At 43.7% G+C, this 23594-nt stretch overlaps 1 pseudogene; it reads right to left on the bottom strand.

Annotated features, from left to right (window-relative positions):
- Positions 1-11247, bottom strand: part of LOC136318374 (histone-lysine N-methyltransferase PRDM9-like) — a 45645-nt pseudogene extending 34398 nt beyond the window's left edge.
- Between the last annotated feature and the right edge of the window lie 12347 nt (positions 11248-23594).

The following is a 23594-nucleotide window of genomic DNA, read 5'->3' as shown; positions in this document are numbered from 1 at the left end:
AAGACTGGATAAAGAAGATGTGGCACATATACACTATGGAATACTACTCAGCCATAAGAAATGATGACATCAGATCATTTACAGCAAAATGGTGGGATCTTGATAACATTATAAGGAGTGAAATAAGTAAATCAGAAAAAAACAAGAACTACATGATTCCATACATTGGTGGAACATAAAAATGAGACTAAGAGACATGGACAAGAGTGTGGTGGTTACCAAGGGTGGGGGGGGAGGGAGGACATGGGAGGGAGGGAGGGAGAGAGTTAGGGGGAGGGGGAGGGGCACAGAGAACTAGATAGAGGGTGACGGAGGACAATCTGACTTTGGGCGAGGGGTTTGCAAAATAATTTGATGACAAAATAACCTAGACATGTTTTCTTTGAATATATGTACCCTGATTTATTAATGTCATCCCATTACCATTAATAAAAATTTATTAAAAAAAATAAAATAATAATATGCAATGTGCTTGTCATTTGGATGCTTTGTAAAAGATGTTCTCACAATTGACTTGACTTCATTGCCTCATTAGATAATGTTTTATGGCACAATAAACACACTGAATGTTGTTTATTTGCCAGAGATTTTATGAAACGCATCTTCAGATACTCTGGCAAATAGCTGCATGCATTTTTTTTTTGAGACATGGGCTTATAATATTTCACAATATTTTGTTTGAAACTGTGCTTGCTCTCAGAAATCAACTATGTACTGTCTTTAGTTTTGATTACATAACAATTTAGCTTCACTTACAAAATGTGAACAAAACTTATGCTCTTGAAGTCTGTTGTGTGGTTGTGATGATACAAGTGTCATGATTGAGTGAGTTTGTTGAGACGAGAGTAAGTTAGTGAGTATCTGTGGTTGTGCATTTTATAAAATTTTATGTAGCGAGTATTGGCCAATGGCATCACTTCTTTATGATTGGGGTGCAGTAGCAAGACATCAGCTAGTTTTGGCAGTCCAAGGGGGGGGGGTTAGAATGTCACCTTATTACCATAAAATCTGGGAATTGAGATGAAAATATGAGTTAATTGGTATCTCCATTGTCTAGTAGTTTCTGTCATAGAAAGAAGTGTTGAACCATGGAGTTCTTTGTCTTTGCTATGGGGTAATAAAATGAAAAATTGCTAGTTTTGGGCCAACAATAGTGGTCATAAACTGCCCGGGAGGTGGGTGCGAACCCAGGATTAGGTACCTGGCCATTTGCAGATGTGGGGCAGGTGGTTGTGAAAGAGGTTGATGCGGTCCCAATACAAACACCCTGTAACAGAGTCTAACTGCTGATCTTGACTGGTCAATAGTTAGTCAATTAGTATGTATTTGTGGTGCTCTGCAACCACCCACCATGAAAGCTGAAATGCCTACTAGTGGGCAGTAGGGGCCAGGTTGACGACCACTGGGTTAGAGCATCACACCCATACACTAATGTCATAGGTTTGATCCTGGGTCATGGCACATACAGAGATTGGTGTTTCTGACTATCTGTCTGTCTCACCTCCTTCCTCTCTCTAGTATTAATAATTAAAATTAAAAAAAATGACAATGGCATTTTTTGGTTGTTGTTGCAGATTAAATTGGATAGATCAGGGGTTGGGAACCTATGGCTCATGAGCCATATGTGGCTCTTTTGGTGGCTGCATTTGGCTCGCAGACAAATTTTTAATTAAAAAAATAACGTTAAAAATATAAAATATTCTCATGTATTACAATCCATTCATTTCCTACCACTCATGTTCATGGTTGTGTGTGGCTGAAGCCAATCACAGCTGTCCTCCAGGACAACACCAAATTTTTATTAGATAATGCATAACTTACACAGGTCATTGTATGGCTCTCATGGAATTACATTTTAAAATTGTGGCATTCATGTCTCTCTCAGCCAAAAAGGTTCCTGACCCCTGCCTTAAGCTATAAGGACCATGCCTGCTCAGAGCCTGTGCCCCACACCCAATGCAAACTATAAGCCCCAAACATATACATCATATTTACACTTATTTGACCCACAGCAACAAACTTTAGAGATTTAAAATTACATAACCCATGTTTCCTACTCTCATAACAGTCAACCTTGAAATCAGTATTAATAGATAAAACAGGAAGTCCTTTTACTTAGTTATTAAATACCATTTTAAATAACCTGAAACATACATTGCAATTGGAATTCTAAATTTTTTTCAACTTAAAAATAATAGTAAAATAAAAAACAAATAAACCTATGGTGCCCTGACCAGATGTTTCAGTGCATGGAGTGTCCTTCCTGTGTGTCAAGGTTCTGGGTTCCATCCCAGGTCTCAATATTTAAAAGAAGCAAACAAAAATTTCACAACTAAATGGAACAACTAAGTGGAGAAATAAGCTAATACTACTCTGTTGGGTAGATAAAATATACTATGCTCATTTTTTTAAGGATGGTGCTGCCCACATGGAAGCCATGGCCCAGGTAATATTAATGTGTGTTGAGGGCGGGCTGTGGTCAGGCAGGATCCTTGTAGCCTGGAGCTTAGTTTTAGGACTAAGCCTTTCCATCCTTTTTGATGTGGGGTGGTACAATCCCATCATGACTCAGATAGGTGACTTTGTATTAGAAACTTCCCTATTTTGTATATTGGATTAAAAGTTATGAATCTACACTATAAAATGGGGGCAGAACAGGAGCTTGCTCTCTGGGTTCCTGAGATTAGCACTGGAAAGCAGAAAGAGCAGAGCAGAGAGCAGGGAGAGGCCACATGGAGGAGGCCAGGTGAAGCAGCCAAGATGGCAGAGTGTTGAGTAAGAAGCCAATTTGTGCAGAGTTTGTGCAGGGAGAAGGAAGGAGATGGGGAACAGAGGTGAATAAGGCTGGTGAGCTAGAAACCTTTGATTCTAGGAAACTCAGGTAAGTCAGTAGCTTTGTGAGCACTGAATGTGAGTGGATTTTGGAGACCAGTGTGTGTTTTTACTTCCTTGCCAGGTGCAAGCTAGGATTAAAGATTATGGCCCACCAGTTTTTGACTTCATTGTTTCTTTACCGACTGTTCGAATTCAATGCAAACCTGCATGGGCCAGGCTGCTGTGATAGCGGCCCTGACTACTGGCTTTATATTCTCTCTCTATCTCTCTCTTTCTCAAATCAATGTAAAAACATTAAAATCCAATTAGAAATGGTGTGATATATCTGCAACATGCCTAGTACATTTCTCTAAAAAAATGCAGAAAAAAGGGACAGAAAAATAAAGAAAAAGACCCAGATCTTTCAACAGATCATGTTTCTATTTTCCACAACTAGAAAGGACTACTTTTTTTTAACCATAATCTATCTCAACTCTGAAACTCACAGTGTTTCCCACCCACATTTGACTCCCATGGTGTGTCTCCTACAATGGAACCATTTCTTCCTTGCTTCCCCAAAACACCTGACCAGCAGTGCCTTGGGGAAACTCTTCCCAAACCTGAGGCTAGAGGGTTGATGAGGCCAATGGACTTCTCAGGACACAATGAATTTTTTTAATGTGCCATTAACCCTATGCATACTGGAGCCTTCTATCAGATTAGACTAAATGGAACCATGAAGTTTCTCCTTGCAGTTTCATAAAATACAGTGTGAAACTCTCTTCCTTCTCTTTCCCCATCAATATCTACCTTCCTGCCAACATGAACACAACAAGCATGACTGGACAGGCACCAGAAGCCAGAAAGCTTACAGCTCATCAGGATCAAAGGGTAGAATGTTACAGTAATATAATGTTATAGTAATTAAATACATAGAAATATAGAAAATATATTAAAATATTAAGGTATAATATTAAAAGCTACTTAGGTAAGTGAATAAGCTATACCCTCTGGGTGGGAGCTAATTTAGTGTATAGGGATATGACAAGCAAGACCATGCCCTTTACACAGGGCCCAGTTAGTATGTGTGAAATTATATATATAGAGAAAAAGAGCTCTATGGGTCAAATAAGTTTGCAAATATGATATATATGTTTGCTTGCTTATAGTTTGTATTGGATGTGGGGAACAGGATGTAAGCAGGCAGTGTCCTTATAACCTAAGGCTTAGTTTTAAGCCTAAATTTTTCCTCACAACCTTGACTGTTGCATGATAGGGGGTGGTGCACTTATGAGGAATCCAATTTATGCCTCAGATAAGTGGCTTTGTATCAGAGACTTTCTTGTTTGTATATTGCATTAAAGGTTTTGATCTCTACACTATAAGATGGGGCAGAGGAGCCCATGCTAAAGGAGAGCAGAGAAAGGCCACGTGGAGGAGAGTAGAAGCAGCCACCTGGCTCAGGCAGGTTTGCACTTGATTTGGATAGACAGTAATGAAACAATGAAGCCAAGAACTGATGGGCCATTAGCTTTAATCCTATCTTGCACCCGGTGGGCATAAAATACACACAATGGGAAAACACTTCCCTTTCCATTCAGGGCTCCCCAAACCACTTACTTATCTGAGTTTCCTAGAATCAAAGGTTTCCAGCTCACCAGCCTTATTCATCTCTGTTTTTCATCTCCTTCTCTCTGCACAAACTCTGTACAAACTGGCTTCTCTTTCAGCACTCTGCCTTCTTGGCTGCTTCTCCTCTCCTCTATGTGGCCTTCCTCTGCTCTCTGCTCTCTAATGCTAATCTTGGAAACCTAGAAAGCAAGCTCTCAGTCTGCCCCATTGTATAGTGTAGAAATCCAAACCTTTAATCCAATATACAAACAAAAAAGTCTCTGATACAAAGTCACTTATCTGAGGCATAATGGGATTCATCAAAAGGGTGGGCAAGGCTTAGTTTTAAAACTTAGCCTTCAGCTGTAACAACCCTGCCTGCTTACAGCCTGTCCCCTATACCCAATGTAAATTATAAGTGAGCAAACCTATATATCTGTTGGAATCCATGGGAATCTGAAAAGACCAGTGTAGCAAGCTTATTGAAAGGAAGAAAGAAACCCTGTTGGGCACTTCTCCAGGGAGAAGGGTACCAATACAGACTAGGGAGCAAATTTTTATAGTGTTTGGGAGAGCCTGAGGAGGTACTGAGCCAGAAGTTCTGGTATGTCCCCTCCTGCAGATTTATAGTTTCAGCTTTCAGGAACACTCCTCCTTAGGATGCTTGACCAGCTTCTAGGAACTCCTCTGCCTCAGGAGCAATTATCCAGTAAATAAGGTTGAGGTCCGACAGTCAGGCAGAATAGCCAAAGGGCATTTAGTATTTCTGATAAATTCATATATCTATCAGTATCATATTTACAAACTTATTTGATCAACAGTATACAAAAAGCAATGAATAGAAAAAACCACAACTACATTGAATAATTTCCTTGTGGCATATGGCTATTAAAATGAACTGCTGGGGTAACTCCTTATCAATAAACATAAATAGCCTAATTATTGGCACAAAGTAATGGATTCAAATTCAAACACATAATATATATGACAAAGGTTTATCTTTAAATGAAAGAAAAAGTTATGATATTGTTGTAAGGTACCAAAAAGTAACAAAATTAATATTGCTATTCTAGGCAGAAAAGGTCAGGCTTTCCTGTCCTTTCTTTTAAAAATGGAGAAAAAAGAATATACATGTCTCCTGACTTACAAAGATGACTAGGGTCATTTGTTTTTAAATTCTTTAAAAGGATTAATGTTATCTGAAGAACTCCCTTTTGCTTTCAATGAGAGGCAAAATTAACATACCACCCTACACCGATCTTAGCTTTCCCTCACTTCCTGGAATCCTGAAATTCAAGGGTACTTCTAGGCAAAGAAGAGGAAATAGATACTGAAAGGATTTGTGAATGTCTTTGTATTACCTTGAAAGTTTTAACATTTTCTGTAAATCCCTTAGACAAATGTTATAATCTTGTTAATGATTGTGTCCTGCTTTCATGCCCCCTCCCAACCTGTATGTGGTCAAAATGTATATAACCAGCCTCTGAAATGTACTCGGGGCTCAAGGTTTGGGACTGCTATGCCCTGTGTCAGCCATATGTGGCTGACATATTTAGCAAATCTTCTCTTTCAATAAAATTCTTCAAAATTTATCTGGACGGGGTGTCCCTACATTAGCGGTTCTCAACCTGTGGGTTGTAACCCCAGTGGGGTCACCTAAAGCCATTGGAAAATACATAATGCATATCACGTACTTACATTTCGAATCATAACTGTAGCAAAATTACAGTCATGAAGTAGCCACCAAAATTATTATTTGGTTTGGGTTCACCGCAACATGAGGAACTGAATTGCGTGGTCACGGCATTCGAAAGATTGAGAACCACTGCTCTACATAAACTCGATTGAGTGAGGAACAGTGCCTTTCAGAATCTGGGGTAGGGTACTTTGTAACATATCATAACTGGTATCAAAACAACCATATGAGAAAACAAATGACACCCCTACATCCTGACATCCACTGAAAGCACTTCATTCTGGAAGTTAATAGCTACCCACACCTAATAGAAAACACTGGAGCTGCCTATAACATAAGGCAGCAAGACATTAAGAGAACTAAAAATAAACACCAAAAATATTTGGGTAACTTACAGTACATTTTAAGGCAAAACCTGGTCCCATAATTACACAAAATCTTTTTAGTAGGTTCAGTAGACCGGGAATATCTACATTCACATGCAATTCATAACAAACTCAAATAACACACCACAGCTAAATGAGAACAGAAACACACATAACTATAAAGGTAATTGAACACACATCTCAATCAGCAATGGAGCACAGCTTTCAAAACTGATGCGTGCAACTAAAAAATGTGTAAAAACATTTTTTAAAATAACCTAAGTGGCAAATAACATTCCATAAATATAACTAATCCACTGTGAGGCCAATATCCAAGGCCAACATCACAGCCACCTGGCCCATGCAGGATTGCGTTGGATTCAGACAGTCGATAAAGAAACAACGAAGCCAAAATCTGGTGGGCAATTATCTTTACTCCTAGCTTGCACCCAGTGGGCAAGTAAAAACACACACTGGGCTCCAAAACCCACTCACATTCAGTGCTCAAAAAGCTATGGACTTATCCGAGTTTCCTAGAATCAAAGGTTTCTAGCTCAACAGACTTATTTACCTCTGTTTTCCATCTCCTTCCTTCTCCCTGCAAAAACTCTGCCATTTTGGCTGCTCCTCCTGGCCTCCTCCATGTGACCTTTCTCTGCTCTCTAATGATAATCTCAGGAATCAAGAGCACAAGCTCTTGTTTTGCCCCCATTTTATAGTGTAGAAATCCAAACCTTTAATCCAATATACAAAATAGGGAAGTTTCTAATACAAAGTCACTTATCTGGACATGATGAAATTGTACCACCCCACATCAAAAAGGGTGGGAAAGGCTTAGTCCTAAAACAAAGCCTCAGGCTACAAGAATTCTGTTTGCCCATAACCCGCCTCTAACGCACATTAATATCACCTGGGTGACAGGCTTCCATGTGGGCAGTACCATCTTTAACAAAGTGAGCATAATATATTTTATCTGCCCAACATCCACAATACTCCAAATATTCAAATCTACCACACTTACAAGAATGCTTGCCACTTTTTAAAAACTGACCATACTGGATGATAAACCACCTTCCTACACATTTCAATAAACTAAAAAAAGTGCCATGAACTGCAGTAACACACCAGAGAACTGTAAAACTTAGTATTGACATTGCCATTTTAAAGGGACAGAAAGTCAGCTTTCTGTCCAGTCCTTTCTTTGGAAAATGGAAGAAATAGAATATTGAAGTCTCCTGACTTACAAGGATGACTGGGGTCATTTGGTTTTAAGTTCTCTGAAATGATTAAGGTTATCTGAGGAACTCCTTTTTGCTTTCAATAAGAGACAAAATTTACATACCACCCTACACTGATCTTAGCTCTTCCTCCCTTCCTGTAATCCTGAGAGTGACATGTACTTCTAGGCAAAGGAGGAAAGATAGACACTAAAAGGATTTGTAAATGTCTTTGATTGTATTACCTTGAAAGTTTTAATGTTAATCTTGTTAATGTAATGTAAATCTTGTTAATGATTGTGTCTTGCTGTCATGCTTCCCTACCTGTGTGTTGTCAAAAGGTATATAACCAGCCTCTGAGATGTACTTGAGGGACATGATTTGGGACTGCTATGCCCGAGTCAACCATATGTGACCAGCATATTTAACAAATCTCCTTCAATAAAATTCTTCAAAATTTATCTGGACTGGGTGTCTCTACATAAACTCAATAAAGTAAGGTACAGTGCCTTTCAGAATCTGGGGTATGGTACTGTATAACATTTCTTTCTTTACAGCTCTTCTAACCCTTCATCTAGAACCCTGTAAGAAAATTATCTGTATGGTCAGTAGGCACGGCCATCATCACAGCTACCTGGCCCAAGCAGGTTTGAATTTGATTTGGACAGACAGTAATGAAAAAATGGAGCCAAGAACTGGTGGGTCATCAACTTTAATCCTAGCTTGCATCTGATGGGCAAGTAAAAACACACACTGGCTTCAAAAACCCACTTATTCAGTGCTCACAAAGCTATTGACTTATTCAGGTTTTCTAAAATCAAAGGTTTCTAGCTCACCAGACTTACTTGCTTCTGTTCCCCATCTCCTTTTCTCTGCACAAACTCTGCACAAACTGTCTTCTCACTCAGCACTCCACCATCTCGCCGGCTTCTTTTGGCCTCCTCTATGTGGCCTCTCTCTGCTCTCCTCTCTGCTTTCTCCTCTAATGCTAATCTCAGGAACTGAGAGAGAACAAGCTCACTGTCTGCCCCAGTTTATAATGTAGAAATCCAAAACCTTTAATTCAATATACAAACCAGAAAGTCTCTGATACAAAGTCACTTATCTGAGACATAATGGGATTCCTCATAAGAGTGCACCACCCTACATCATGCAATCAGTCAAAGGTGTGGGGAAAAGCTTAGTCTTAAAACTAAGCCTTAGAGTTGTAATGACCTGGCCTGCTTACAGCCTGCCCCACATACACAATATAAACTATAAGTGAGCAAACATGTACATTATATTTACAAACTTATTTGACCAAAATTATCATTACATAGACATGTTATTAAATGAATGAACATTAAATTAAAAAATACATAGAGTGGCTATGATTGCGGAAGAGCGACGCCCCCTGGTGGGCATGCTGGGTCGATCCTGGTCGGGCGCATGCAGGAGTCTGTCTGACTGCCACCCTGTTTCCAGCTTCGGAAAAGTGCAAAAAAAAAATAATTTTTTTAAATACAAAATTTAATCAATGGTAATCTTATAAAATAATTTCAAAGGAACAATGATGAAAATACTACTTCCAAGGCCAGATTGCTCAAAGCTTCCAGGGCTGTGCTTTCTGACAAAGGTGAATAGGCCCCAGGGCCATATTCAGCCAACAAGGTGCCATTTAATAATATCAAGAGCAGGGGTCCCCAAACTTTTTACACAGGAGGCCAGTTCACTTCCACTCAGACCATAGGAGAGCCAGACTATAAAAAAAAACTATGAACAAATCCCTATGCACACTGCACATATCTTATTTTAAAGTAAAAACAAAATGGGAACAAATACCGTATTTAAAATAAAGAACAAGTAAATTTAAATCAACAAACTGACCAAAATTTCAATGGGAACTATGCTCCTCTCACTGACCACCAATGAAAGAGGTGCCCCTTCTGGAAGTGCTTGCGAGGGCCGGATAAATGGCCTCAGGGGGCCGCATGTGGCCCGCGTGCTGTAGTTTGGGGACCCCTGATCAAGAGCTTGGGGATCTGGCTGGATGTTAATTCTGGGCTGTGAATAGAAGGAACACCTCCTCACAAGCACCTACAATGCAGAGGACATTCCCCATTCCCCAGCACACACAATAATCCTGCCCCAAAGCCCAATAGTACTCAGAAGACAAACCGTACCTGTTGGGCAGATAATATGTATTATGCTCACTTTGTTAAAGTGGCGCTGACCACGTGGGGGCCGTTGCCCAGGTGATATTAATGTGTGTCTCTGGGCAGGCAGAATCCTTGTAGCCTGCAGCATGGTTTTGGGATTAAGCCTTTCACACTCTTTTTTTTTTATTTTTTTTTTATTTTTTACAGAGGCAGAGATAGACAGGGACAGACAGACAGGAATGGAGAGAGATGAGAAGCATCAATCATCAGTTTCTCGTTGCGCGTTGCGACTTCTTAGTTGTTCATTGATTGCTTTCTCACATGTGCCTTGACCGCGGGCCTTCAGCAGACCGAGTAACCCCCTGCTGAAGCCAGCGACCTTGGGTCCAAGCTGGTGAGCTCTTTGCTCAAGCCATATGAGCCACGCTCAAGCTGGCCACCTCGGGGTCTCGAACCTGGGTCCTTCCGCATCCCAGTCCGACGCTCTATCCACTGCGCCACCACCTGGTCAGGCTTTCACACTCTTTTTTGATGTGGGGTGGTACATTCCAATCATGCCTCAGAGAAGTGACTTTGTACTAAAGAATTCCCTATATTGTATATTTGATTAAGAGTTTGGATTTCTACAGTATAAAATGGGGACAGATCCAGGAACCTGTGCTCTTGGTTCCTGAGATGATTAGCATGAGAGAGCAGAGGGAGCAGAGCAGAGAGCAGAAAGAGGCCACGTGGCCAGGAGATGCAGCCAAGATGGCGGAATGCTGAGTGAGATGCCAGTTTGTGTAGAGTTTGTATCTGGGACAAGGAAGGAGATGGGGAACTGAGGAGAAAAAGGCTGGTGAGCTAGAAACCTTTGATTCTAGGAAACTCGGATAAGTCAGTGGCTTTGTGAGCACTGAATGTGAATGGGTTTTGGAGCCCAGTGTGTGTTTTTACTTGCCTGCTGGGTGCAAGCTAGTATTAAAGAAAATGGCCTATCAGTTTTTGGCTTCATTGTTTCTTTACCGACTGTCGGAATCCAATGTTAACCTGCATGAGCCGGGCTGCTTTAGTGGTGGTCATGGCCCTGCCTACTGGCCATACATTTCCCCACAAGAAACAAGATGATGAGTGACATACAATACAAACAGCAGGTCATTCTGCTGATCTTACATGGGGAGCAGAAGCATATTCCCTACAAACAGTCCGGGAGCTCTTCTCTTCTGGCGGCCAGCTGCGCCTCCTCCATGAACCACTAGCTCGCTTGCATTTCCTCTGTCCCATCCCCCACCCCATTATCCCCAGGCCCCTGGGATACACTCACGTTTATCCGAGCTCTGCACCGCCCGACTAGTGAACTGCGGCCCCTGCCTGGAAGCCTCGCACCTCACGTCCACGGCCTTGCTGCCTCTTTTCCTGCGCCTCATCTCCAACCTGCTCCCGGCCAATTTCCCTTGGCCCAGCCCCACCCCGCATCTACCCCAGGCCCCACCTCTCACCTCCCTGCTGATCCTACCTTAGGCCTCGTGACAGGCCCAGCAGCTCACAAACAACTTCAGTTTTCAATGGTTAATTTACATGAAAACAGCCATGAACCTGGTACACACGTTCACATTTACTTTAGCAAAATAAATACGTTGTCACTTTATAAAACTAAAAACTGCCATTGAAAATGCCATCTTTAGAGAGTATAAACAGGTATCACAACATAGGAGACATTCTGAAATGCAATAACCCTAAAGGGACACGATGATTGCAAGGGAAATGGTAGAAAAACTGCGCAGTGGGGTGAATAAAGGGTGACGGTCATTCCAAGGAAAATACTACAAGAATTAATAAATATGAATACAACAATTAATTCCTTCTCAGTCACATCAAAAACTTATTGTGGAACCCTCCTATATTAGGAAAACCTTATACAAAAAGATATTATACAACTGTTGTTAAGATTGAGGGCAAAAATTATCACTGCAAACAGTAGCACTTCCTATCAATAAGCTTTATTCACTCGGTGATTCCAACTTTTCCTGTACTTAATATAAACTCAATAACATAAACTGCCACTTACAGCACAGTTACAAAAAAAAAGAAAAACAATCATTGAAATATATTCAACACATCTCTCATTCAGAGACTGATCGTCACTCCTTCAAAAGTGATAGATACCCTGCTTCAAAAAAATCAGTAAGGCCTGACCTGTGGTGGTGCAGTGGAACAATCACGGATCTGGAATGCTGAGATCAGTGGTTCAAAACCTTGGGCTTGCCTGACCTGTGGTGGCGCAGTGGATAAAGCGTCGACCTGGAAATGCTGAGGTTGCGGGTTCGAAACACTGGGCTTGCTTGGTCAAGGCACATATGGGAGTTGATGCTTCCAGCTCCTCCCCCTTCTCTCGCTCTCCTCTCTCTCTCTCTCTCTCTCTCTCTCTCTCTTTCCCTCTCTCTTTCCTCTCTAAAATGAATAAATTAAAAAATAAAAATTGAAAAAAAAAAGTTTAAAAAACCCCAATAAACCTTGGGCTTGCCCGGTCAAGGCACATATGGGAGTTGATGCTTCCTGCTCCTCCCCCCTTCTCTCTCTCTCTCCTCTAAAATGAATAAATAAATAAATAAATCAGTAAGGACAGAACAAACCTTATGTCAGTGCTGTTCAACCTGGTCCCTTCCACCAACTAGTGGGCATTCCAGCTTTCATGGTGGGCAGTAGTAAGTTGTTCAATAAAGATTTATTCTGCCAAACTTAGTGAAAATTTGACATAAAGTATTTGGTAAATAATTATTATTATATGCTTTAACTTGATGTAACTCTGCTTTATAAATTTTATAAAGTAAAGTTACTTCCCTATTATATAAATCACGATTACTGTGGAACCTGGGGCTGGTTAGAAAGTTTTCCTACTAACAGAGACACAAAAGTGGGTGGTAGGTAAAAAACATTGACTATCCCTGCTATAGATGGATGTTATAAGCTCATTTTCCCACTAACCTATATGTGATCAAGTGTATATAACAAGCCTTGGAGCTATATTGGGGACTGCACGATTTGGGTCAGCTATACCCTGTGTTTGTCATATGCAGCTGGCTTATTAATAAATCTCTTCCTATTAATAAAACTCCTCAAAAATTCATTTGGACTTGGTGTCTCTACGTAAACCCATAGAAGTAAGGTATGGTACTTTACAACAGTTTCCCATTATGGGTTTCTAGTATAGTCCATAATGAATTCACCTGGATATTGTCATGAGGTATTGTGATGGTTTTCCTATGGGGCACTGATTCAATGTGTTGTGGTAGGATTTCTTTTCATCTTTGGAGCTATAGTAAAATATCTGTGGTTGATTTCTTTCACATTCTTTTGTATATCATCTGTTCATTAGTTCCCAAGTGATAGATATATGAGTTTACCAGAAATTCCAGCTTTTGTTGTCCCACCTGGCTGCCTGACCTCACCCTTACTTACTGGATAATTGCCTTGAGGCAGAAGAGTTTCAGGAAGCTGGTCAACCTGCCCCAAAAAGGAGTGTTCCAGAAAGCCGAAACCATAACACCGTAAAAGGCACAAACAAGAACTTTTGACTCAGTACCTCCTCAGGTTCTCCCAAGGGTTTCTTTCTTCCTTTCAATAAAGCCTGTTACTCTGGCCTTTTCAGACTCCCATGGATTCCAACACCAAGGTGTTCTGAATAGTGTGGCTTTCCAGTGGAATGTGTTTCTGTTTAGCTCAAATGGGCTTTCCATGTTGGTTTGAATGTTTTTTTTTGTTGTTGTTGATTATTTCCAGAGACAGAGAGTGAGTCAGAGAGAGGGATAGACAGGACAGACAGACAGAAATGGAGAGATATGAGAAGCATCAATCATTAGTTTTTCATTGCGCGTTGCAACACCTTAGTTGTTCATTGATTGCTTTCTCATATGTGCCTTGACCACAGACCTTCAGCAGACCGAGTAACCCCTTGCTGGAGCCAGGGACCCTGGGTCCAGGCTGGTGAGCTTTTTTTTTTAAGATTTTATTTATTTATTATAGAGGGGCGGGAGCAGGAAGCATCAACTCCCATATGTGCCTTGACCAGGCAATCCCAGGGTTTTGAACTGGCAACCTCAGTGTTTCCAGGTCGACGCTTTATCCACTGCACCAGCACAGGTCAGGTGCTTTTTTTAAAAATTATTTTTATTTATTTATTCATTTTTAGAGGAGAGAGAGAAAGATTGAGAGAGAGAGAGAGAGAGAGAGAGAGGAGCAGGAAGCTTCAACTCCCATATGTGCCTTGACCAGGCAAGCCCAGGGTTTTGAACTGGCAACGTCAGTGTTTCCAGGTCGACACTTTATCCACTGTGCCACCACAGGTCAGGCCTGGTGAGCTTTTTGCTCAAGCCAGATGAGCCCACGCCCAAGCTGGGGACCTCAGGGTCTCGAACCTGGGCCCTTCCACATCCCAGTCCAATGCTCTATCCACTGCGCCACCGCCTGGTCAGGTGGTTTGAATGTTTTGAAGACATTTTTAATAATTAATCTGGTTAAATGTGATAAAAATAAGCTCTTCTTTCTGTTATAGATTTTGGTGAAGTCTAGATTCACAGATTATTGAATGAATAGAAAGTTTTGTAAAATAGTGTGGCTTTGTGTGTTTTTCTGTAGGAATACGGTGCAGTATGACATCTGGTGTTGCTATTATCCAATTGAGGGCATGGTGTACATGTCGCTTTGTCTCTGATTCTTACAGCTTTCTGGTCTTGAGGAAAATTTATGTTTCTATTGTTGATGAAAAAGAAAAAATATAGCTCTTTTTAAATTAAACAGAACTGTGGATAGTAAATGAAGCTGAGAAGGTTGGGGAAGTAAAGTGGATCCAAGGAACAGAAAATCTGATGTTTTAACCCACGACAGCTCATGCTGGGTAGTTCTGCCTGACAGAAGAACTTTCATCAAAAGTAATGCCTCTTACTGAAGCCTGTCAGTTGTGTTTTGCACCGTGTAGTGTGAGGAAGTAAGACATCACAGCCCTCATTGTCATTGTTATGTGGATCATTTACAGCTAACTGTCTTTTTCCTACCTAGGTGAAGAAGTTTCATGAAGATATCATCCATGCTCTGAGCTCACCCACCACCCGGTGGGAGACATGGGGCTTGAGGGCTCGGGGGTCCGAGGCCTGGTGTCTGGCTCTGGCTGCAGTTTGAGACAGGGTCCCTGGGCTGCCATGTTATGTATTGGAATACATTCAGGGTTCCACCTCAGACTGCAGTCCATGCCCGAGGTGTAGCACCTGCCTTCCACCACCAGGACTCTGCGGTCTGATACCGCTTTTTGGTTTGTTTCAGGGATGCGTAGGGTCGAGGAGTGTCTTCCAGGGTGGTGGTCAAAGGGTAGGTCTAGGGCGTGCGGCTTTTGGGATAGGGCTACAGTGTTAGGGGTTACTGGGAGGTGTTAGGCTTGGAGGTAGATGGGAGGTTTCCCCTGGAGGGTGAGTGGGCGGGACTGAAGCTGGGGAGGCAAATGAGGTAGGGCATTCCGGGTCGTTCTCCCCCCTTCGGAGTTCTCCCTGAATGAGAACTCGGTCAGTGTCACAGCACATGACCCAACAGCTGCATTTGAAATAGACAAAGGACAGAGTTAGTCAGGGGCCAGCCTAGATAATCCTCCAAATCACTCAGCCCCAAGGTGAGTAGATTCCTGTGTATGGACTGCAGCATTTGCATATGAAGAGCCACTTCTGAGAAGGGAGGCATTCTAGGCTGGGGCCTCAGAAGAGTTTGGACGCCTGTCTGGCTGCAAAGGTATCCAGCCGATGGAGCCCTGGATAGTCTTCTGCTATGATCAATGCAACACTGCGAAGCCTCATTCCCTGTCCATGGTGAGTGTCTTTGCCGTGGGTTTGCCTGGAAAAGTAAGACTGCTGTACGTGGGTGGGCCCAGCTTGTGCCGGTAGAACGATGTGATTTCCTGGACAGTGCATCCGGACAGGTAAGACTTGGGGTGTTATGAAGCTAATGCTCCTTGATAGAACTCTACTGGAATATTTACCCACTGCCCCGTGCTTGGAATGGAAGAGCTTTTCTGGGTCTTCAGAAGAGGGTGTCATTTGGGAATGTTAGCTGCTCTTGGAAGTGAGGAGACTACGGTATCCCCAACGTGTGAGGGTAAGACGGTTTCATCTTCATTGTTTTTGTGTTGTCTCTGTGTGGACTCAGCTCACAGTCTGTTGCGTTATTTTGATGTCTGTTCTCTGACTGCTCCTTGTGGAAATTTTCCACGTTACTATATTCCCGGTGCCCATATTCTGTGTACTGGTGAGGAGCCACTGAGCCATTTTACCCGCAGGTGTTGTAAAGTACCAAAGGCTACAGAATTAATATTAATATTTTAGGAGGCTTGGAAAACATTTTATTAATTTGGATTAAGGTGTGCAGAGAAATTGTGAGAATAGTCTTTGTGCTGTGTGATTGTCAAAACCAGGATGGCCCTTGGCATTGTATTGTAAATGCAAGGGGAGGAAAACATGGATTCCCAGACATTCCACCACACCTGTGGGGAAAGGGGTGAATGGCTAGCCAGGTGCAGGAAGAGAAAAGCCAAAATAAACCTTTTCTTATAGCAATGAGCCATTTGCAGGCATTTGTCCCACCGAAACTACCTCTCCTATGTAAATGAGTGTGTGACTCTGGACAGAGAGATAGCAGATAAACACTAAATAATATAGGAATGCCTTTAATATGTAAAGAGACATCTTTATACCATTGTGTTGGATTGTAAATTTGTTTTCTCCAAAATGATGTATGGTTTGCAAATTGAATGTGGTCCTATCATGTTAAAGGACATATGACTATAACCAATAGCGGTGTAAAGCCAGCAGGCAGGGCCAGGGCCACTATCACAGCAGCCTTCTGGCCTATGCAGGTTCGTATTGGATTTGGACAGTCGGTAAAGAAACCATGGAGCCAAAAACTGGTGGGCCATAGTCTTTAATCTAGCTTGCACCCGGTGGGCAAGTAAAAATACACACTGGCTCCAAAACCCAGTCACATTCAGTGCTCACAAAGCTACTGATTTATCCGAGTTTCCTAGAATCAAAGGTTTCTAGCTCAACAGCCTTATTCTCCTCAGTTCCCCATTTCCTTCCTTATCCAGATACAAACTCTGTACAAACTGGCATCTCACTCAGTACTCCGCCATCTTGGCTGCTTTTCCTGGCCTTCTCCACGTGGCCTCCTCCCGCTGCTGGCTCTATTCTCTCTGCTCTCTCATGCTAACCTCAGGAACCAAGAGCGCAAACTCCCACTCCATTCCCATTTTATAGTGTAGAAATCCAAACCCTTAATCCAATATACAAAACAGGGAAGTCTCTAATACAAAGTCACCTCTCTGAGGCATGATTGGATTGTACCGCCCTACATCAAAAAGGGTAGGAAAGGCTTAATCCCAAAACCAAGCCCCAGGCTAAAGGATTCTGCCTGCCTTTAGCCCACCCCAACACACATTAATATCACCTGGGCAATGGCCTCTTTAACAAAGTGAGCATAATACATTTTATCTGCCCAACAAGCGGTAAAGGGCTCCTAATTGCAATTTTTGCTTCTGTACTTCCCACTTACAAAACTATAAAAACTAGGTAGAACAAAGGGCCGGAGCGCTCTCTGTCAGATTTCTGTCAGAGTTTCTGCCGCTTGGCCAAGCTAGACAATAAAGCTTTGATGTGTAAATGACGGACCTTGCTCCTGTCTTCCATATTTCGGGTCCCTCCGAATTTGGATTAACACTGGGAACTAAAACGTTGTTTAGGATTGTAATCATTTGAGGAGCCTGTTGGCCATTTTATTTTCCAGCTGAGTAGATGTCCTTGAGAATCACTTAGAGGTGCAGCTCCGCGCTGCCTTCCCGTGGACATGTGTGGGAATCACATGGAAGCCTGCATCGTGAGAGGGATGCATTGGCTTTGGTGTATTTATTCAGTTGTATTGGTTTTCATTTTGTCCTAATGTACTTCAGTATGGTTGATGATGGCTGTCTAGTGCCTGTGGGTGGGATGCCCCAGACAGAAGTTTGGAAGAAGGAAAGAGTCCTCTGGCATGAGTTGAGAATGTAGAAAGTAGGGACACAGGGGGAAATAGGTTGGGGCGGACCGGATCCCAAGAGGTAAGATTTCACTGTTTGGTCTTTCACAGTCCTATGTTCACTGTGCTCTCTTTTAGTATCTGCATATTTCACGGAATTTTGTAGGTATTAAACAGTGATCAGGAAGTTGTGAATTTGCATTTTAATCTCATTCTGTCCGCTTATTGGGACGTTTTCTTCCAGAGGTTGAGGGATGGGTCCTTTCTGTTGCTGTTCGGTGTTATCCTTTCTTTTTTTTTTTTTGAGATTTTTTATTTATTCATTGGGGGGGGAGAGAAGGGGGGAGGAACAGGAAATGTCAACTCCCATATGTGCCTTGACCAGGCCAGCCCAGGGTTTCGAACTGGCAACCTCAGCATTCCAGGTCAATGCTTTATCCACTGCACCACCACAGATCAGGCATGTGTTATTCTTTCTTTCTTTTTTTTTTTAAATATATTGCATTTTTAATTTAATTTTATTTATTTTTAATTTATTCATTTTAGAAAGGAAAGAGAGAAACCTGACCTGTGGTGGCACAGTGGGTAAAGTGTCAACTTCGAATGCCGAGGTCGCTGGTTAAAAAGGAGAGAGAGAGAGAGGGAGAGGAGAGAGAGACAGTGAGAGAGAGAGAGAAGGGGGGAGGAGCAGGAAGCATCAACGCTCATATGTGCCTTGACCAGGCAAGCCCAGGGTTTCAAACCGGCAACCTCAGCATTTCCAGGTCGACGCTTTATCCACTGCACCACCACAGGTCAGACCTGAGTTATCCTTTCTTTAAGAGTTGTGATAGCCTGACCTGTGGTGGCGCAGTGGATGAAGTGTCGACCTGGAAATGCTGAGGTCGCCGGTTCGAAACCCTGGGCTTGCCTGGTCAAGGCACATATGGGAGTTGATGCTTCCAGCTCCTCCCCCTTCTCTTTCTTTGTCTCTCCTCTCTCTCTCCCTCTCCTCTCTAAAATGAATAAATAAAAAATTTAAAAAAAAAAATGTTTAAAAAAAAAAAAAAAAAAAAGAGTTGTGATGGCCCTTGCCGGTTGGCTCAGCGGTAGAGCGTCGGCCTAACATGCGGAGGACCCGGGTTCGATTCCCAACCAGGGCATATAGGAGAAGCGCCTATTTGCTTTTCCACCCCTCTGCCGCGCTTTCCTCTCTGTCTCTCTCTTCCCCTCCCGCAGCCGAGGCTCCATTGGAGCAAAAGATGGCCCAGGCGCTGGGGATGGCTCTGTGGCCTCTGCCTCAGGCGCTAGAGTGGCTCTGGTCACAATATGGCGACACCCAGGATGGGCAGAGCATCGCCCCCCTGGTGAGCAGAGCGTCGCCCCTGGTGGGCGTGCCAGGTAGATCCCTGTTGGGCGCATGCGGGAGTCTGTCTGACTGTCTCTCCCTGTTTCCAGCTTCAGAAAAAAGGAAAAAAAAAAGAGTTGTGATGTGTGGTGGCAGGGCTTCCTTACAGGTCCGTTTGGGGAGTCCTGTTCATAGAGCCTTTTCCCCATGTGGTTCTCGATTCCTCGATTCACTAAGGTGGTGAGAAATAGAGTGAAAACCATCTTCCTGAAAGTTTGTGGACACTTGATTTACATTTTGATTTTACTTCCTGGCTAGTGTGCTCTGGGGTTTTTCTGCTGGGGACTGTGGTTTAAGGTCATCTGTGCATGCTCAGTATGGGTGTCAGATGTCCTAGGTTGCTTTGCTATTGCCTTTGAGTCCCATGTTTCAGAGTGTGGTCTGTGGGTGGTGTGGAACTCAGTTCTGAAGGATGTAACCTGCTACGAAGGGCTTGATATATGTCTCTGTCTCTGCTGTCTTCTATCTTCCCTTTAGGTTTCATGTTCTGTATCATGTCTGGGCACCTGGTTGTGGTTGGATGCCAACAACCTCCAGCTGAGGAGTTTGTTTTTTTTGACAGAGACAAAAGAGAGGGACAGATAGTGACAGACAGGAAGAGAGATGAGAAACATCAATTTTTTGTTGCAGTTCTTTAGTTGTTCATTGATTGCTTTCTCATATGTGCCTTGACAGGAGGGGGGATGGTTACAGCAGACCAAGTAACCCCTTGCTTTAGACAGCGACCTTGGGCTCAAGCTGGTTAGCCTTGCTCAAACCAGATGAGCCCGTGCTCAAGCTAGCGACCTCAGGGTCTCGAACTCGGGTTCTTTAACATCCCAGTCTGATGCTCTATCCACTGTGCCAACACCTGGTCAGGCTGTGTGTGGCTTTCTGATGTTGGTTCTGGTGCTGGTTGTGTGTCACAGCTTGTTCATCATTTCATATGACCCAGAGCTGCTGTTATGGGCCCTACTTTATGGTAATGGTGTGATCACCGTGACACTGGGATGTTTGCCATCAAGGTGCGTGTACCTTTGAAAGAACTTTTCAGTAGAGGCCATCCAGAGGAACAGAAAAGGGGTGCCCCATAGTGTGCCAATTGGGGATAGCACTGCTGTCAGGGAACCTATATTGCAATTTGTTGGTGCATGGTTTTGACATCATGGAGAGGCCCTTAAGGTTTCCTCCATCAACAGGAACTGAAAATTATTTGCAGTGATTACCTTTCCAGTACATTTCTGTTGACTAGTCCACTTGCCAAAAATGAGAAAGTGCTGAGGAACATGAGCTATGGAGGACTGCAGAAGTTGTACCTGTAGAAACTGTGCCACCACTCTGGTTTTCCAGGACCTGTAAGTGCTGGGCTGGTTCGTTTCATTAGCTTTTTTTCACTCTATTGGTGTTGGGTTAGTTGGAGATGGGAGGCTTTCAGAGTTCTCTTTTCATGTTGTTTTTTCACCTGGAGTTCAGAAAGGTTGTTATCAAAGTGGCTGTTTGGAGTTACAGTCCTGGCTTCACCTGTTGGATTTCTCCTTTGTCTCATTGTTTGCTTGTTTGTTTGCTTAAATGTTACTCTGTGGTGATTGAGGACTCTTTCATATTTTTTGTAGTTCCACTCCTGCCTAAGGTTTCCAGGGTGCGATGGTTGTCCATTTATTCCACCTGTGCCTAACTTGTCTTGGTTGTTGAGGTGGGTTCCCTTAGTATGAGGATGTGGTTTGAGGTCCCATAACCATGTTTAAAATGTGTGTATCAGCCTCTGTTTGCATTGTTGGATGTTATTTCTTTGGCCTGGATGAGCAGATAGTGCTTCACTGCATGTGTTCTTTCTACCTTGCTATCTATCAATCAGAGAAGGTGGTGATACAGCATTCAGAATAGAGTTTTGTTACTGACTTTAGGGTTCCAGCTGCTGAGTGTCTTCATTCTATGAGCCTGTTTCTCCCAGCTTTCCTTGAGTGTGGAAGTCAAGGTGTTTTATCACTGTTCTGTGCTGGGTCTGCGGAGCCCTTCTTTCCCATTTCAACGTGTCTTTTCTGGGTAAAATGTGTCCGACACCTCTTGGTTTTCCTGCAGGCAGTTGCGTTACCACGGGACTTTCTCTTATTTGGTATTTCCAAGTATCAAGGAGTTTGAAGGTCATGTCTTTGATCCCTACTTTGTTGGGCTGTAACCCCTTCATAGTGTACATTGGAGTATGCTGCAATAGGCTCTTTAATTTTTCCTGTAGTGAGTTTCTTGGTTGCAAGCACCTTTTTCATAAATGCTTGTTCTTGTCTTTATGTAAATAGAGCATGTTGTTGATGTTTTATTTTATATCCTAAGAAATTTATAGACATCTTGGGGAAATTGACTTAATTCTTTGTAAACCTATTTTTATGAGTCTTTGGTTGATTTAAAAATTATTTACTAACTGATATTTAGTATTTTTACTGAGTTCATGTCTGGAGGCACGGTGTCCCTGAGAATGAGAAACATTCTGTAAGTGATACTGTGTCCCCTAGGGTCATCTGAGTGATTTTCTGTCAGGCACTTGTTCCCCATGTAAAGAAGCGGGTCTGTAGATGGTGGATTTTGGAAAGTAAAAGATTAAGAATGTTGATGATTAGTTACCTTTCAGCACCAGTAGGAAAGACTGATTTGTGAGGTAAGGACAGCTGTCTACAGGGTTTTCAGTGGGGTGCGGTGTCAGATATGCTGTTCCCCCAGCAGGCAGGGGTTTTTGGATCTGCCCATCTGACCCATGGGGCACTCCTGCTGTCGGCAGTCAGGGACCGCCCAGAACAGTGGTGTCCAGTCAGGTAGTTTGCCAGACACTGCTCGCTGCTTCAGATGGTCCGGTTCCCAGTTGCTGAGGCAGCGCAGCCTGTCTGAGCAGCCTCCCAGGAGGCATGTGTACAGGATGGCATGTATGTGAACGCTGAGGAGAGGAGATAGTGAGGCAGAAAGACTGTCAGTCAAAAAGGTGACAGCAGAACAAGGATGCTAAATGGAAAGTGTTGTTGTTGATTATATGTCATTACAGTATTGACCTTAGAGATAGGGTATTGAGGGATAGACTTAGAAGCATCCAATCATTGTTCCCTGTAGTTTTTTCTTGGCATTCCCATTGGTCACTTATTGTACCTGCCTTGAGTCCTGAGTGACCACATCACGTAGGGTGGACGAGACACCATTCTGTGCAGTGAGCCATTCCGCCGGGGTTCTGTTTATGCGCTTTAGGCCTCCAGGCCACTTCTTCCAAGAAAGGTGTTCCCGGATTATTTGTGTCTGCTCCTGACAACATTCTGTTCCTTTCCTGCATAGCAGCTGCCTGAACGTACAGTGGTATCTTTATTTCTTTATTTGCCCCTTAGCCACCTAAACCATGAGCCACAGGACATCCTGTATGTGTTGTGTGCCCATCGGTATGCTGCTGTCATTGCCTGACCAGTAATGACCTAATTTACTGACTTAAAATAGCGGCAAGTGAAGGACCTCCCTCAGCTGGGCTCTGAGCGCAAAACCCTAAAGAAACAGTAGCGTCTCCAGCCGGTTCCAAAGTAACTGCATGGGGACATTTCCTGTTCTTCTGCCCGGTGGAAGCTCTCTTCAGCCCCGGGACGCCGCGGCCAGGCAGCCCTCCCCAGCAAGCCTCCTCAGCCAGGTCTCGCTGTGCCGTGGAGATAGGCAGCAGCCGCAAATCCGTGCGCGCAGCGTGGACGCATCTCCACGTCGGCGTTGCGGGATGGGAGTCGGGAGGGCGAGACTCTGGACAGCGCGGCTGAAGTGGAGGTCTTGGCGACGGACACTCGTAGGGAGGAAGCACCGACCTGCAGCGCAAACACCTGAGGAGAAGGCTGCAGGTCGGTGACAGGTGACGGCGAGGCGGAGGAGGAGGCGCAGCCCCGGGAAGGGGGAGGAGGGGCCCGGTCCGCGCCAGGGGAGGGTCGTTAAGGAGCGGGCGCAGAACGCAGCCGTGGTCCGAGCAGGCTGAGAAGGGAAGGCACCGGCCCGCGGTCGGAGGCGGATGGGACTGTCCCCTGGGGGCTGGGAAGAGGGGGTGCATGAGGCGCTGAGCGAGGAGCTCGGGGAAGAGGTTTGGGGACGGTGCGCTCAGAGGCGGGAGGTGTCAGGCGGAATGAGAGACAGTAGAGTGGTCTGTGCGGGACATGGGACCTCCACCGCGAGGGAGGTTTGGGCGTGGGTCTCTTCTCTGTGGGTGGAAAGGCCGAGAGCGCAGAGCGGAGCGCGCTGGGACTCAGGTGAATCTAAAGTCCAGTCCTGCAGCTTCTTACGGGGAGGGGCGGGCACGAGGACACGAGGACGCAGTCAGGCGGGGGTCCTAGAGGGAGCGCTGTGGGAGACACCTGGCTCACC

This window comes from Saccopteryx bilineata, unplaced genomic scaffold (genome assembly GCF_036850765.1).
Source record: "Saccopteryx bilineata isolate mSacBil1 unplaced genomic scaffold, mSacBil1_pri_phased_curated manual_scaffold_90, whole genome shotgun sequence".
NCBI lineage: Eukaryota > Metazoa > Chordata > Mammalia > Chiroptera > Emballonuridae > Saccopteryx > Saccopteryx bilineata.
The sequence above is the reverse complement of the archived record's forward strand: the minus strand, read 5'-3'. Positions and strand labels throughout refer to the sequence as shown.